General features: G+C 40.1%; 1 protein-coding gene across 10 annotated transcripts in view; it reads right to left on the bottom strand.

Annotated features, from left to right (window-relative positions):
- The window catches only part of GBF1 (golgi brefeldin A resistant guanine nucleotide exchange factor 1), a 124216-nt gene that overhangs the window by 46256 nt on the left and 61169 nt on the right, over nt 1–16791 (bottom strand). The window contains exon 1 of one of the 10 annotated variants that reach the window (XM_025273762.2): nt 5434–5458. The exons of the other annotated variants lie outside the window; for them this stretch is intronic. The gene's annotated coding sequence lies outside the window, so the exon portion shown is untranslated. Of the gene's footprint in view, nt 1–5433; nt 5459–16791 lie in introns of those variants that run through there. 10 annotated transcript variants of the gene reach the window in all.

Raw genomic sequence — 16791 nt, 5'->3', positions numbered from 1 at the left:
AAAGCAATTAGGTTGTAACATACAGGCAAACCAGAGCTGCTGTGGTCCTTTACTCTGCCTTGCCGTTTTCTGCATTCATTGTATAACACCAAGACCAAACTTAAGCAGGCAATTTGAAAGCCCAGGAGAAATTAAAAATTTCTGTTGCTATACTTTAAAACAGGACACTCACCCCAGCTTTATGCAGTCATTACACTTGGAGCAACTTGTTCAATCCAAATTCCCCTCACAGTCTAGTAAAATATTTCATTGTTCAATGGCAGCAAGAAGAGAAAACAATTACAGGTTTATCAGAGATTACCACTCTGTCAGGTCTCCTCCAGAGGCCCTGAAGGGAAGTAAAAGGAAATACTAAAGAACTAAATTCTGAATTGACATTAGCAAAATGTATAGATGATAGAAAAGACTGAAGGGTCAATAACCAAAGCTTTTGGAGAAGAGTAAGAGAATCCCTAAAGAGGATCAGTCACAGGACTGGTAAGCAACTCTCCCTGTTCTCTACGTGTACAGAATCCTACTTTTTCACCTTTCCCCAGCAGCTGGAAATTTTTTTTTTTTTTAATAGCAGCATATCACAAATTCTTAGTGACAATAAGTCTGAGGAATCTTATTCTGCCTTAGCCACATTTTGTGTTAATGGGCTCAAGAACTTTATGACAAAGGACATTTCCATTTTACTGATGGGAAAAACAAAGACATTGAAAATATAATCAACAAGGGCCAGGACAAGTACTCTAACCACCTGCCATTGCTGCCTCTAAAGACATGACTGTGAGCTGGAGAATGAACAAATAAAAGTTTATGGGAGCAGCAGTACTCTGAGAAGTCACACGTTACTTGTTCTGAAAGGTACCCAGAGAACTTTCAAGACAGCTGAATCTAGAGGAACAATCCTGAAAGGGTTGGGAAACAACCTTTTAGAAAAACATGGGACAGAACCCGGGTTCAGCCAACACCTGTTTCCCCAACAATATCTGTCTCTCTCATTTTATTCCAAATTCACACAATACAAAAGCTGCATTATTCTGGTAAAGTTGCATTCCAGCCCAGAGTGCACAGTTAATGTTTTTTACAGCCCACATGCCTCTTTGTGATGGATGGCCACTTTATAATGAAAAACTTTATGCTCAATCAATTTATAAATAATGAGTCTTCCATTACATGGCATTAAAAACAAACCTCAAATCAGAAAGACTCAGAAATAAACAAGGAATAGGAACAAAAGTGATTGCTGGAAAGACAAGAACTCAATAGAATGCTCTTAATTCCTTCATTCCTAAAGAATACACAGTCCTAAGGAGAATTTGGTATCAAAAAAGGTATTAATTTCAACAAATACTGTTGAAACAACTGAACGCCCATATACAAAAAAAAAAAAATTTTTTTTTTCACCTAAACCTCATGTTACACAAAAATTAACTCAAAATAGATCATAGGAGTAAATGAAAAGCATAAATCTGCATAGTTTTTAGAAACAGTACTTCGATAGGACACCAAAAGCAAAATGCATGAAAGAAAAAACTGGACTTCAATAAAAACAAAATATCTATTCTGTGAGAGATACTGTTAAGAGAATGAGAAAACAAACTACAGATTGGGAGAAAATATTTATAAATAACTGTATAAATTATAATTAAAATTGAAATAAAGGACTTGAATCCAGAATAGACTTAAGTCTTTAAATTCAACAATAAGAAAACAACTCCCATCAAAAAATGGGCAAAAGACTTGGACAGACAGATCACCAAATGGTGTTTGATGTCACTGGCCATTGACTGACTGAAGTTGCTCAGTCGTGTCCGACTCTGCGGCCCCATGGACTGTAGCCACGAGGCTCCTCCATCCATGGAATTTTCCAGCCAAGAGTACTGGAGTGGGTTGCCATTTCCTTCTCCAGGGGATCTTCACTGGCCATTAGGGAAAGGCAAATTTAACCCACATTGAGATACCACTGCTTACTTACTAGGATGACTTAATAAAAGTACTGAAAATACCAAGCCCTAGAGAGGCTGTGGAGAAATCAGAATCCTCATTGCTAGTGGGAATGCAAAATGATATAGGACTCTGGAAAAACAGTTTGGCAGTTTCTTATAAAACCAAACACACACTTATTCTTTCACTCAGAAATCCTACTCCTGGATATTAATCCCAGAGAGATGAAAACCAATGTTCTTTACACAAAAACCTGTACCCAAATGTTTATAGCGGCTCTATGCGTAATTGTCCAAAAACGGAAAAGTCCAGTGTCGTTCAGCTAGTGAATGGATAAGCAAATTGTGGTAGAAACATGCAATGGAATACTACTTGGCAGTAAAAAGGGAACAGACTATTGATTTAGGTAGCAGTTTAGATAAGTCAGCCTGAAAAGGTTATGTACTGTAGGATTCCATTTATATCACCTCTTTGGTAAAACTGTGGTGAGAGACCAGATCAGTGGTTCACAGGAGTTGGGGTAGGGGGGAGGGTGTGATCACACAGGAATAACACAGGGCGTTTTCTGGGGTGATGAGACTGTTCTGTATTCCAACTGACACAGTGCTTACAGGGATCTATGTGTAAAAACTCATAGATATGTGTACTAAAAAAGTCAATTTTACTATACGATAATTAAAATTAAATTTTTTTTTAAGTACCAAAAGAATCTTAACATACAAATCTCAGCCTAGTTCACACCAAGAATGGCATCCACATGATGCAGCCGAATATCAGGCCCTGCCTTCTAAGATTGAGGTCTGAAGACACTGAGATTAGGTTTAAGGGAATGGCCACCTATGAACACGGACCTGAATTCAGAAAAGCCCTTTCCTCTGTGGAAAGGCCAGACTGGCATGGGGAGCCTATTTCTTCTCTCCCTAGGCTCTTCTAACCAATATTAGAAAAAAATTTGTTATTGGAGCTTGTTCTTTCGAAACCTTCAGCTGAAGCAGCCCTGCAGAGACAGATCACACTTCCATCAATTTCAAGCCTACTGAGAACAGTAGAGACTACTCTTTGGTACATTAAGTGGGCTTTGGAAGCTCACACCCTAACCTTTTGTTTCTTGCTTTAACCTTTGGCTTCCAAGAATTTGTTCCCTAAGACCTAGGTAAGATAGAGGCATTAAAAATACAGAGAAAGAATTTTACCAGGGCATAATTTATTTTCCATAATATTTGATACACAGGATACCAAATCCTAACTGGCTAAAGGCCCTTGGCAATATTAACATTACAAAGGGAAATGATTTCTACTGCATTCAGCTTCAAGGAGAAAAGGTAGGGGTAAAAATCAAGAGTGGGAAGGGGCTTTCATCTGCCACACAGACTAACTACCCCCTGATCAAGAAGCATTTGGGCCACCAAAGGCCCCTCTCCTACATGATGATGCTCGTTTACCTGCGTCAAATATATCAAGTCACAGCACATACATTATTATCTAGCCATGTCCTGAAAAATTTCTAATCCAGCATCCATTAGATTAGATCTGAATTCTGCTGGCCAAGCTCCAGCCTCTCAGGGGGCTGGCATAAAATAGGGAGGCTGGAGTAGGGTTTCAAACACCTGTTTCAGCTTTTTAAGTGTCCGATTCAGGCCACTGTGCTCTGGCAGCAGGGACCCTGATGATACGGGTTCTCTTCTCTTGCCAAATCCTCAATTTAAAGAGCCTAGCCCCCCAGGGGAGGAAAAGATAGACTAGGGGTTATAGCCACCTTGAAGAAATGTTTCTTTCAAACATATATCTCCCCTACGATCCAGCAATTTCATCCTTAAGTATTTGTCTAAGAGAAACTAGAATATATGTTCATAAATAGACTTGTATAAGAATGTTCATAGCAACCTATTCATGAAGGACAAACATTAGAAACACTCCAAATATCCTTCAATAAGAAAATAAGTAAATTCTCTTATGGTTTACCCATACAACTGCATACTACTCAGTAAAACAGAATGAATCAAAATCAAAAAAAAAACTAGTGATATATGCAACAACATGGATGAATTCCAAAAACATGCTAAGTGAAAAGAAGCTAGATACAAAAGAGAATATCTTATGTGATCCATTTACAGGAAATTCAAAATCAAAACTAAGGTATGCTACTGCTGCTAAGTCGCTTCAGTCGTGTCCGACTCTGTGCGACCCCAGAGACAGCAGCCCACCAGGCTCCCCCGTCCCTGGGATTCTCCAGGCAAGAACACTGGAGTGGGTTGCCATTTCCTTCTCCAATGCATGAAAGTGAAAAGTGAAAGTGAAGTTGCTCAGTCGTGTCTGACTCTTAGCGACCCCAAGGACTGCAGCCTACCAGGCTCCTCCGTCCATGGGATTTTCCAGGCAAGAGTACTGGAGTGGGGTGCCATTGCCTTGGTAATAGAATATAGAAAGTGGTTTTGTGTATGCGCATGTGGGTTAACTTAAAGGCGGCATGAGGAAACTGGTGTGATGAAAATGTTATATATCTTTTTTTTAAGATGGTTAATGAATGTCTACAATTCTCAAAAAATTATCAACTGAACACCTAAGGTCAGTGTACTTCACTGTATGCTAATTGTATTTCAACTAAAAAAAAAAGAAGAGAGAACTAGGGGTGCTTGGGATCAGCCTCTCCTATTGGGATTATTTAGGAGAATGAAGACATAGAAGAGAAGAAGCAGATGTGCTTCTCATCACCATTCTGGGAGCAGAGGCTCAACAGCGAGCTGAACTGCCACCTCAGTGCCCCTTGGGCAACCTTTGGGGAAAGAAGAGATTTTCACGTTGTAACTGATATACCCTTAGTGAGGCCCTATGGTTCCCCAAAGGAGTGTCACTGAAATGTCTTCCAGTGTTTACTTGTCTTCCAGTGTTCACTTCTCCATTGACAAAAGTATAATCGGGGTTCAATTTAGAAGTTCACAAAGAAAAACTTAGGCCCTCACTACTTAAAATTCAGGGACTTGGTGGTCTAGTGGTCAAGAGTCTGCACTTTCACCGCAGAGGGCACAGGTTTAATTCCTGGTTGAGGAACTGATATTCCACAGGCTGAGTGGTGTGGCCAAAAAAAAACACATAGTCTTAAAAAACATATTATAACCATAGTAATAGACAAGCAAGTCAGAGCTCTAGTTCTAGAGCCGTCACCACTCTGTCATGAGACCTTATATAAAAACATGACCTCTAAGCCACAGTTCCTTCTCAATAAAATGGGCCTGAATGACATCTATGCTTCACCTTAGCTCTACCACTGTATTATTTTAATACTCTTATTAGTTCATATGACCTCCAGGATCAGATGGGGAAGGCAAGCCTTGTAATCCTTCTCAGCATTGTTATAGATTCATCCTTAAGTTTAATGAGAGCCATCCCCCTCCCCAACCAGAAGGATTCTGCATTTCATGTGAAATGATTTCACTCCTGTAACACACAGAGTTAGATTCAAAGAAAATAGCTTACAGCTTAGGAATGTAAAAAGCTGCTTACATGGCAAACCCAAGGTGGTGCAGCATAAAAGAAGAGTGCTGTGCTGAGTCTCTCAGTCGTGTCCAACTCTTTGCGACCCCATGGGCTGTAGCCCGCCAGGCTTCTGTCCATGGGGATTCTCCAGGCAAGAATACTGGAGTGGGTGGCCATGCCCTCCTCAGGAATCTTCCCAACCCAGGTCTCCCGCCTTTCAGGCGGATTCTTTACTGTCTGAGCCACCAGGGAAGTCCATAAAAGAAGAGTAGGTATCCTCAAAATCCAGTGGGAAGACTGGAGAAGAAAACAAACATGTATTGAGTGCCTATTATGTGCTAGGTATGCATTGTACTAGACTCCTTGCATGTATCATTTTGTTTAATTCTTAGGAGAACCCTGGTAAAACAAGTTTTTAATCCCCATTTTACAGATGAAAAATGGAGGTTCAAATAGGTCAAGTAACTGTCAAGACCCTGATGCTGGCAAAGACTGAAGGCAGGAGGAGAAGGGAATGACAGAGGACGAGATGGTTTGATGGCATCACTGACTCAATGGACATGAGTTTGAGCAAGCTCTGGAAGATGGTGAAGGACAGGGAAGCCTGGCGTGCTGCAGTTCATGGGATCACAAAGAGTTGGACATGAATGAGTTATTGAACAACAACAACAAACTTCCAAGACAACATCCAATGGTAGAGACAGGATTTGAACCCAGGTCTATTCAGCTCTAAAAGTTACACTTTTCTCCACAACCATTTGGCAGGAAATAGGTTGGAGATCCTACATCTCCAAAGGGCCCTAGCATTTTTTCCTTCTTGTAAATAACTTATTTCACACATGTCATGTAGCTCTTGGCACTATACAGAAGAAAGGGTTAAACCTACTGTTAGGAAGAGGAAATTCCCTGGAAAATTGAAACACATGCTGTGGCTCTGACTAAATTTCACACCCGTTCTGTTGAGCAACATCCATACTGTGTGAGAAAAGATTCCTTCCCCATCACCCCAGCCCCATTCTTTATTCATTCTATCACCTGCTGCCTTCCTTCAGACTAAGCTGAGAGGGAGGAAGGGAGGAAGACTATACATCTTTGCTTACTGCATATTTAAGCTAGAGGTTAGTACACCCAGGGTAGGAAGAATTACGTGTGAAAAGAGAAAAGGAATGACACTTTCTCATTTCTGCTTGGACCAGCATAGGAGGGAGCTCTTATGATAAGCTACAATGAAGAAAGTGGTTAGACTTCTGCTGGGGAGGAAAAGAGGAGAGGCTGTTCTTCCTGGAGAGTAGGCAGAATTCAGAAGAACAAGGCCAATGTACACCTGTCCCCTTGTCTGGAATTTCATGCTCAAGTGAATGCTGAATTTCTTTCTGTCCATGAGACTTATGCCTCACCCAGGAGAGCAAATGGGAAGGTGGAAAAAATTTTTTTCTCTCTGCTACCCTCTTCAAACAGATTCTAATTTCCAGTCCCAAATAACAATGAGTCTAGTTATTTGGTACTGGAAGCTGACTGGATGAAAGAAGCTTGTGGGAATTTAAGAGCCTAGGGTAGCTAGTAGCTACTTGGTATAAAAGAAAGGTAAGGACAGGTAATGCCATTATGATAATCTCCAAAGACAGTCCCATACAACGCCACCCCTCACATGGCTTCCTCCCATCAAGAGGTTCCCCTTGAATCTGGTCTGTGACTGCGTTGACAGATATAATGCAGGGGAAGGGACAATCTGGGACTTCAGTGCCCAGGCATTAAAAAGGCTTTGAAGCTTCTATTTCTTTCATTTTGGCAATCTGAACTGCCATGTACAAATTCTAAGCTACTGTATGAGAGGTCATGAGGGAAAGCCCTGGAGACTGAAGCATCATATCAAAAGAAGCCACATGGCACCAGACATCTAAGCCACAGTCATAGCTGACTGCAACTTCAAGAAAGATCCTAAATGAGAGCATTAGAAGAACTGCCCAGCTGAGCCCTAGTCAACCCATGGAATTGTGAGATATAATAAAATGGTTGTGCTTCAAGCCATGAACTTTTAGAGTGGTTTGTTAGGTAGCAACAGATAACTGAAACAGCTAGCTTTTGTTAAAAATGAAGCTAGTATTCTTTTGTCCTGGGCATATAACATAAACTCTATTGCATAAACAAGGAAAATCTACCCAATTTTAGTTAAAAAGAATTTATATTGGGGAGGAATCTCATTCCATTAGCAATTGAAGATTAAAAAAAAAAATCTTAGAATAAACTTAAGAAATTTATGGTACATAAATGGGGGAAAGAAGAACCTACAAATTTTACTAGAGTTACAAAAGAAGTCTTGAATAAATGCGGAAGCAAAAACATGTTTCAGGACAGGGAGGCAAACATATATTATAAAGATGTAAAGTCTCCCCATATTAATTGACATTTTAAAATCAAAATCCCAATTGGAATTTTTAAAAGAACTTGAGTAAGTAACCCTGTACTTCATGTGAAATAACCAGATAATGATAGCCAGAATATTTTTTTAAAAAACTGATGCTGGGAGGGATTGGGGGCAGGAGGAAAAGGGGACGACAGAGGATGAGATGGTTGGACGGCATCACCGACTCGACGGACATGAGTCTGAGTGAACTCCGGGAGTTGGTGATGGACAGGGAGGCCTGGCGTGCTGCGATTCATGGGGTAGCAAAGAGTCGGACTCGACTGAGCGACTGAACTGAATTGAATGAAAGTTTGTAGTAGTATCATTTTAAAATGAGTTACAAAACTATAACAAATAAACACGTATAATACTAGCAGAAGAACAGGTAGAATAATATGTAATATATGATAAAAGAAAATTCAATAAATGGTGCTGTAACACATGGTTAATTATTAGGGAGTAAAAGTTATATTCCTGCTTCATTTCACTTGACAAAATAAATTCTATGTGATTAAAAGAAGATAATAATTATCTTCTTTGTTTGTGAATAATAATTCACTCAACAAATATTTATGAGCACCAACTGTGTAGCAGTCACTGGGATGGATAATAGAAATATAGTGGTGAACAATGCAATGCAATCCTTTCCTATGTAGTAGAAGAGAAAGACATTAGGGCTCACATAAGTGCTAAAAGTGTTCAAGAGTAAAATATAAAAACTGAAACATATTAACAGGTGAAATAAAGTGACCTGAGATGAAGGAAAAGTAGTTATAAGATTCATCAACATATGCTTAGCAGAAGAAAAGGAAATGGAAGTAGAGCTGAAAAAGCTGAATACCAGGGGCCTTCAGAGGGAAGCACCAGTGAGAAACAAGCTCTGAAATGGAAGCATCAGGTGGAGGGTGAGAAAAAAGAAGAATATAAAATGGAAGAGAAGGAAATCATTGAAGAACTAACATAAGATCTTCTCCCAATCAAATAATAATGATTTTCCTAGATCAAAAGGACCCTCACTAAGAACGTAGCACAATGACTAGAAAGGGGCATCGAGTGTTTACATCAAGTGTTTTAGAATACTGAAACAAAGAGATTGCAAAAAAACTTCCAGTTCAAACACAAAGGACTGAGAATCAGTGGTATCAGACTACTCAAGAGCAACACTGGAAATGAAGAGACAAAGAAGCAAAGCCACCACATTCTGAAAGAAAATAATTTCCAAACTAGGATTCTATATCCTGCCAAATCTTCACTCAAGAGCAGTGCAGAATACAAATAGTTTCAGATATACAGTCTAAAAGAATTTATATACCAGGTATCTTTTCCTAGTAGCCTTTGGAGGATTTTCAACCCAAATTGAGACAGTAAAACAAAAAGGAAATGCACATGGAATCCAGGAAAAAGGAGTCCTGAGAAAAGTGAAGGGAAGTTTCAGGATGACAGCTGTACCTCATGCCTAGAGAGCAACCAATGCAGAATGGAAGAAGAGGCTAGCAGGCACTGATAAAGATTCTCCAAGAAGAGAGAAAAATGGAGTAGAAGATAAAAATGGAAGAGACAAGAATGGAGTTTGATCATGTGGGAAAACAATATTCAGAGTTAAAAACTGTATTGTAGAGCTTGAGAAGAAATAGTAATACTAACATAGAAAATTAAGTATATTTTTCAAAAGGGAGTAATATCTGACTTATAGTAAATAATACTTAAGATCTTAATAAGGTAAAGACTGAATATTGATTTAGCCAACTGGAGAGAGAACTATTACATATTGGGAGGATGGAGGGAAGGAAAATAGGTATCAAGTAGCACTGCAGAAGTGCTATATTTCTACATCTAGGAGTAGGAAGTCAACAGATTGTGGTTCAAATGTTTAAAATCTATTTTTTAAAAGAAGTTGTGTTGTTGTTGTTCAGTCATGTCTGACTCTTTGTGACCCCAGGGACTACAGCACGCCAGGCTTCCCTGTCCTTCACTATCTCCCTATCTTTGAGTTTGCTCAAATTCATCTCCATCGAGTTGGTGATGCTACCCTAACCATCTTATCCTCTGCTGCCCTCTTTTCTTTTCCCCTTCAATCCTTCTCAGCATCAGGACCCTTCCAATGACTCAGCTCTTTTCATCAGGCGGCCAAAGTACTGAAGCTTCAGCATCAGACCCTCCAATGAATATTCAGGGCTGACTAAATTCATTTAGTATTTACTGGTTTGATCTCCTTGCAGTCCATGGGACTCTCAAGAATCTTCTCTAGCACCAAAGTTTGAAAGCATCAATTCTTCGGTGCTTAACCTTCTTTATGGTCCAATTCTCATATCCATATAAGAATACTGGAAAAACCACAGCTTTGATTATATGGACCTTTGATGGCAAAATGATGTCTCTGCTTTTTAATATGTTGTCTAGGATAGCCCAGTTGGTAAAGAACCCACCTGCAATGCAGAAGACCCCAGTTCAATTCCTGGGTTGGGAAGATCTGCTGGTGAAGGGACAGGCTACCCATTCCAGGGTCGCAAAGAGTCAGACACAACTGAACAACTTTCACTTTCATGCTGTCTAGGTTTGTCAATAGCCTTCCTTCCAAGGAGCAACTGTCTTAATTTTACAGCTGCAGTCACCATCCACAGTGATTCTGGAGCCCAAGAAAAGAAAATCTGTCACTGCTTCCATTTTTTCCCCTTCTATTTCCCATGAAGTGATGGGACCAGATGCCATGATCTTAGTTTTTGAATGCTGAGTTGTAAGCCAGCTTTCTCACTCTTCTCTTTCAACCTCATCAAGGGGCTCTTTAGTTCCGCTTCACTTTCTGCCATTAGAGTGGTATCATCTGCATATCTGAAGTTGCTGATAATTCTCCCAGCAATTTTGATTCCAGCTTGTGATTCATTCAGCCCAGCATTTCGCATGATGTACTCTGCATATAATTTAAATAAACAGGGTGACAATATACAGCCTTGTCATACTCCTTTCCCAATGTTGAACCAGTTGTTGTTCCATGTAAGGTTCTAACTGTTATTTCTAGATCCACGTACAGGTTTCTCAGATAGATAAGGTGGTCAGGTATTCCCATCTCTTTAAGAGTTTTCCATAGTTTGTTGTGATCCACACAGTCAAAGGCTTTAGGATAATCAATGAAGGAGAATTAGATGTTTTCTGGAATTCCCTTGTTTTCTCTTTTTCTGGATTCTCTTGCTTTCTCTAAGCAGGTCATGTCCTAACTTAAACTATAGTCAAGGAACAAAGAGCCTCTCAAGAGTATGATCTAAACACAGAGGTAACTGACAAGAGACTATTGTCCTCATTTGGATATGAATTAGTATGTCACACTGAAATCAAGTGGATAAAAAGAATAGCAAAGAAAACTGAATACAAGCAATAAAGAGAATTACCATTGCTCACCTTGCAATAAAAGTAGGAAGCACCATTACTACCATGATGTATTAAGATTCCTATTCTGGGTCAGTTCTTATCCATTGGTTCAGGGTACCAGATCTGCGGGGCTTCTCACATGACTGAGTGACTAACACATAGATACACACACACACACAGAGGTCTCCACTTTGATGGCAGTAACAAAACCAAGATCTTCCCAAGAGTTTAGGCCTGGCTCTATCATTACTCACTTTCTCGATTTCAGCAAAAATAACTACCTTTAATTTCTTGCTACCAGAATTAATCTATTCCTTCTTGGTACTTCTAGAATGCTGTTGCTTTAGTATATATAGCATATTCTGGCTTGTGGGGGGAAAAAAAAGGAAAGGTGAAACATGTTAGTAGCTTCAGTTGTGTCTGACTCTTTGTGACGCTATGGACCATAGCCTGCCAGGCTCCTCTGTCCGTGGAATTCTCCAGGCAAGAATACTGGAGTGGGTAGCCATTCCCTTTTCCAGCGGACCTTGGACTTGACTCAGGGAACAAATCCAGGTCTCCTGCATTGCAGGCAGATTCTTTACCATGTGAAGTACCATTATGGAATAGCTAATTGTAGTCTGTAAGCTCCTGGAAGGCAGAGAGGGTTCATGAAGACAGTAGTGCTCAATCAATGCTTTTCAGTTTAAAAAGGTCACAGGGACATACTAACGAAATCCATATCCCAATTTTCCTATAAAAAATTTCTTGTCATTTCCAGGAAAATTGGTGAAAAGTAAGGTTTATAAGGAATAGGGAAGCACCTGAACAGAAGGTCCCTCCATATGTGACCAGTGGCTGTTGGCCAAGAGTGAGAGTTCAGAGAAGTAACATTTCTGAGAACAGCCTGCCAATGGAGATGGAAAGCAGTTAAACTCTGAGGTGGCTGTATTGGGAAGGGAGATGGGAGAGAGGCCATTTTGTGCTCTTTGGGGAAAATGTTAATGAGAGGTTTCACAAATGTCAGACTTGCCTGATTAAACGAAGCCAGCTAGGTAGATGTTTTTCATATTAATGCCATCTTTGCTAAAAGAGCAAAAGGGGAAAGAAAAGGAGGTTTGAGAATGGAAAATGATAAACTTAAAATTATTTACAGAAGAAATTATGCTTCTAAGTTGGGCAAGGATATAAAAGAAGAACTGTTATCTGGCAGGTATGGCTGCTCCACATCCTTGCCCCTTTCAAAAGAAAAATGTAAGCCCTGAGGCCAGGAGAGAAGATAGATCACTGTGCCCCATGCCCTGCCCAGGGTGTCTAATAATGAAGAACTCAAAGAATCTAAGCAAGTTAAGGCACAGTTAAGTTTTATCTGAATAATTACTCTTAAAGGAGAAAAAGTTCAGGAAGAAAGTCAATAAAATAACTGATATGTTTAAGGGACTTTTTCCTCCTTAGTTTGGGCCTGTATCTAGAGTTTTCAGAATTTCTGTCACTTAAATTAAAGGCTAGGGATGGGCAAGTGCTGTTGATTAGAGAGCTCAGCCTTCTTTTACTCCCATTCCTCCCCAGCCCAGCCTGCAATTGTGTCCCAATCAACCAGCATTAATACAGATACACAGAGGTATTTATTTGCTGCTGATTCTGCCTGGCTGTATTCAGGCTCGATCTCCATGTGTATTTAATAAATCACAGTAGTTAGGTGGACAGGATTAGTTCCAAGTCACCTAATGACTATATCATGAACTGCAGCATTAAAGGGATTAATATTAATCTGAGTCATTGCAATTCAGTGGGAAGGCCAGTCCGTCGTCCAACAGGAGCTCCGGCCGGCAAGAAATCCCCAACAAGACCAGGAAGATTAATGAGGGCTTCTACATTCTGCCTGCAAATCTTCACCTACCAGGGTGTGGGGTAGTGAATCCCAGCCCAGACGAGCTCATAAATAACCCACAATATCACAAGTATTTGGGGCAGCTGTGCCCCAGCAAAGGAGGGCCAGCTAGCCCTCTCCATCTTCTCCTCCTGTAACCTACACCATCGAGATGGCACAAGAATTTTACAGGCCCACACAGCAGCCGGTTTTGTTTTCTTTCATGTAAGGGCCCACACCTCGTAAATCACATTCCTATTTCAGGAAAGGAATAGTACTAACTGCAGTCTGGTCTTGGGTATACGCAGAAGAACATGAAGCTTCTTGTTGTAGTGTCACCTCCCTGAAGTTGGGAACATAACCTGGCCTCCACAATACAAGGAGCCTGCTTTCAAGTCATGAAATGTTCCGTCTGCCCAGCAGCGCAATTATTCTTCATTAGCATTCACAGTATTGCTACCCTTGCACGGGACTCTGGAGTGCATATTCAGAACTATTTTTCCTTGTCCTGTCAAAGTGAACACTCCCTGTCCACAAGACACTACAGGAACCAGCATTTCCTTGTGCCTTGGCCCTAATTTCACCACCAGGAGACCACACAGATGAGCCTAGCCAAGTCTCAGATCTCTATAGGACAGGCAAATCCTTGCTTTCAGTGGCTTAGAAAGCAAACTAATGGTGCCAATGTGAGATGCAGACAGAGAAAGCAACAGGGCAAAATTAAACTCAATTCACTGGAAACCAATTTCTTCTTCAGTGACTGACTCTACAGGCACTTGAGGAAAACACCTGGAGCCAAATTTCATGAGCAGAATTCTTTCTGTAGGAGAAACCAAACTGAAACAGCTGTTTCCACCTTGTAGCATCACAGTTTCGGAACACCAAAAGTATGGGTTTACTGCAACCAAAGACCCTTGAAACTGCACAGACAACAGTGGATCAGCTGCCAAGATTCCCCTGCAATGGATGAGATTGCTAACTATAATAGTTGGGCACCAACAAAGGTTACTGAACTAAAAGCGAAACTTCAAAAGCATTAAAATAAAAGAGAACTGAAGGCCTGGTGCCAGGTTATCCAAAGTTTATAAATGTTTGCTAAGCAACATAAGCATAGAGCTGACATGGCTGCAATTAGGAAGGGAAGAGACCCATTAAGTGCATTATGCCTCAAACCCACAGCAGAATGGGGACAGAGAGAGATTTAACATTTTCTAAGTTTGTTAACATTCCACCATTCTTATAGGAGATATGTCTAAAATGGGGCCCACTCAAGCTTCATTCAGTAAAGGAGGAGCTTATAGAACTGTTACGGTAGGTCTCTGTTTTCTAGTTAAGGTGGAAAGGAAGAAAACTCTTTATTTGTTGGGAAAATGCTCTGATAAGCTAGGGAACCTACAAATTCTCCATTTCACTGGAGTTCAACTTTGAGGAAATACACAGGGTGCAGGAATGACTGGTTCTACAGCCAACAAAGGCAGTTCGCCTGAGTGGGAACCAAATAAAATTATGCCCATATCCACAGTTCATGTTTTCCTGACAGCTTCATTAGCATGAAGTTCTGAAGGGATTGATCAAGTTAAGTGACAGGGACTTTCTCATCATTCTTACTAAACCAAAGCTCAAAAGCTTTCATCAGACATTAAAGCTTTGTTCTCCACAAGAGAGACACAAAGGAAGAGAAGCATGAGATAATCTTAGAGAAAAAGATGGGTACAGCTACTTTTCTTGATAGTTGCAAAAGGCTCAATTCTCTCTCCACCTATATTCCCTGTACCATTTCTTCACCTTCCAATCTCTTGACTAAAGCCCCTCTCCTGGTTCTAAAAAAATAAACTACCCAGCACATGGAGTCTGAAACCTTTTCTTCATAGCCAAGTCAGCTCAAATTAAGGCTCAAGTCAGTGGCCTCAGGACAACTAGGGACACTAATCAAAAGTAGGACCATGCTAAGATCGGGTGTATATACCACAACAATCTGCTTAGAGCTTCAGCCCCAATACAGAATGATTAGGAGTATTTATAGGACTTAAGAGCTGCTCTGTCTCTTGCCAGACATTCCTGTCCTTCTAATAAATAAGTCCTCAAATTATCAGAGGAAAGATGCTCCCAAGACATAAGGAATCTGTGTTACCTAAGTCTATGGGAAGGGGACTTCTGTAAGCACCAGGAAGCTTTCTTTCCTCAAAACACTCTCTAAAGGAGAATGCCCTGCACAATGCTGAGTCCCCAGGCCATCATGTACACAGGAACAGGGCCATCCAGCGGGATGCATCAGGCTCCAGGAATGCTGAAGTCTACATATTTGCCATTCAACACCAAAATGGCTTTTCAAGTTCAATCAGCTATAAATGTTGCTTTGTTTTAATTTTCCACTGAACTTCCTGGAACCTATTATCCAACTGTCAGGGATGTATATTTAGCAAGAGCAACATGGCCTCTTTGCCACTGCCCCACTGCTCTTGTCACCTCTAATAAACAGAAAATCAATCCCTTCCTCAACCCCACACAAACCTCTGTGGCTTGGGGCTGATAAAGAATAGTCTTGGTGTAGAAGCCACAGGCTGACCAAGCCCTCATACTTACCTGAAAATCTGAAAATCCCAAAATCTCTTCTAGGTTAATACCACTGCAATATTTTCTAACAGTCCCAGAAAAAAAAGAACTCTAGTGCTTATAATCATAAGAGCACAAACATGCAGGCATGCCTCTATTCTAGGGAATGCCAATAGTAAAAATGAGGTACCTAACAGAGACCAGAAATCTAATACTGATTAATAGAAATCTCAACCAATACAGGCATAGCAGATTCAATGCTAATATAACATATATCATATTTAATAGAAAAGATTTGAAAACCAAATCAAGGCTAAGAAGAATAAGCAGGGCAGATATACGATTTCGATTTCATCTCAGGGTGCAAGTTTGAAAATATAACTTCCTCTTGGTTAATAGAATATCAGTATAACTTTTTCAACTCTGTCAAGATGCTTCTGCCTTTCTGAACTACTGACGCTTTTTACTCTGACAACAAATAGTAAGAACAGACCAGACCTGAGTGAGAAACACATGTACCCTACCACTTTTCCAATTCATCACTTCTACCAACTACTAATCCACTTAAATCCCACAACTATCCACACAACCTACTCCCAGTTTCACAATATCCAACACAGTTCTTTAAGCCCAATAGAAAAGATGAAGCTACATATATTTAAAACACAGGTGGCCATATTTTCTTAAATTATACAATGTAAACCAAGAATCATAAAATGAGATTTTTTGAAAACACAGAAACTCAGAATAAATTGAAACTAGAATTGAAGGCAATTTCTAGGACTAATTCAGCATCACTATATTAGCTTCTGACTAAAGCCTGATGACAGCAGATCTAGAATAGGGAGAAAATTCAGGAGAACAAAATATACCTTGCCTTTCATTCCACAACTAATAATGAATAGAGTTCCAGATACACACACACACACACACACACAAATCATAACTAGAAAGACCAAAAATTCTCAAAAAAAAAAAAAAAGGCAGCTTAATCTGAACAAATACAGTGGACAAGATATCTTACCAGTCTTGGAAGATAAATAAGCAAGTATCATATTTACAAACAAAGATATTGAGGCAAAAGTAAGAAAAGTCACAAACTGAGCTGCCCAGAGAGAAAAAGCAAGCTTCACACTAAACAACTTCTGGAGCCTGACAGAGGGAAAAAATTAGTAGTATAAGGGTCAACAGAACACAAATTTATTCTGTGTTCCAT

This window comes from Bubalus bubalis, chromosome 23 (assembly GCF_019923935.1).
Source record: "Bubalus bubalis isolate 160015118507 breed Murrah chromosome 23, NDDB_SH_1, whole genome shotgun sequence".
Taxonomy (NCBI): Eukaryota; Metazoa; Chordata; class Mammalia; order Artiodactyla; family Bovidae; genus Bubalus; species Bubalus bubalis.
Note: the sequence above shows the minus strand (reverse complement) of the source record. Positions and strands in the feature narration are given on the sequence as shown.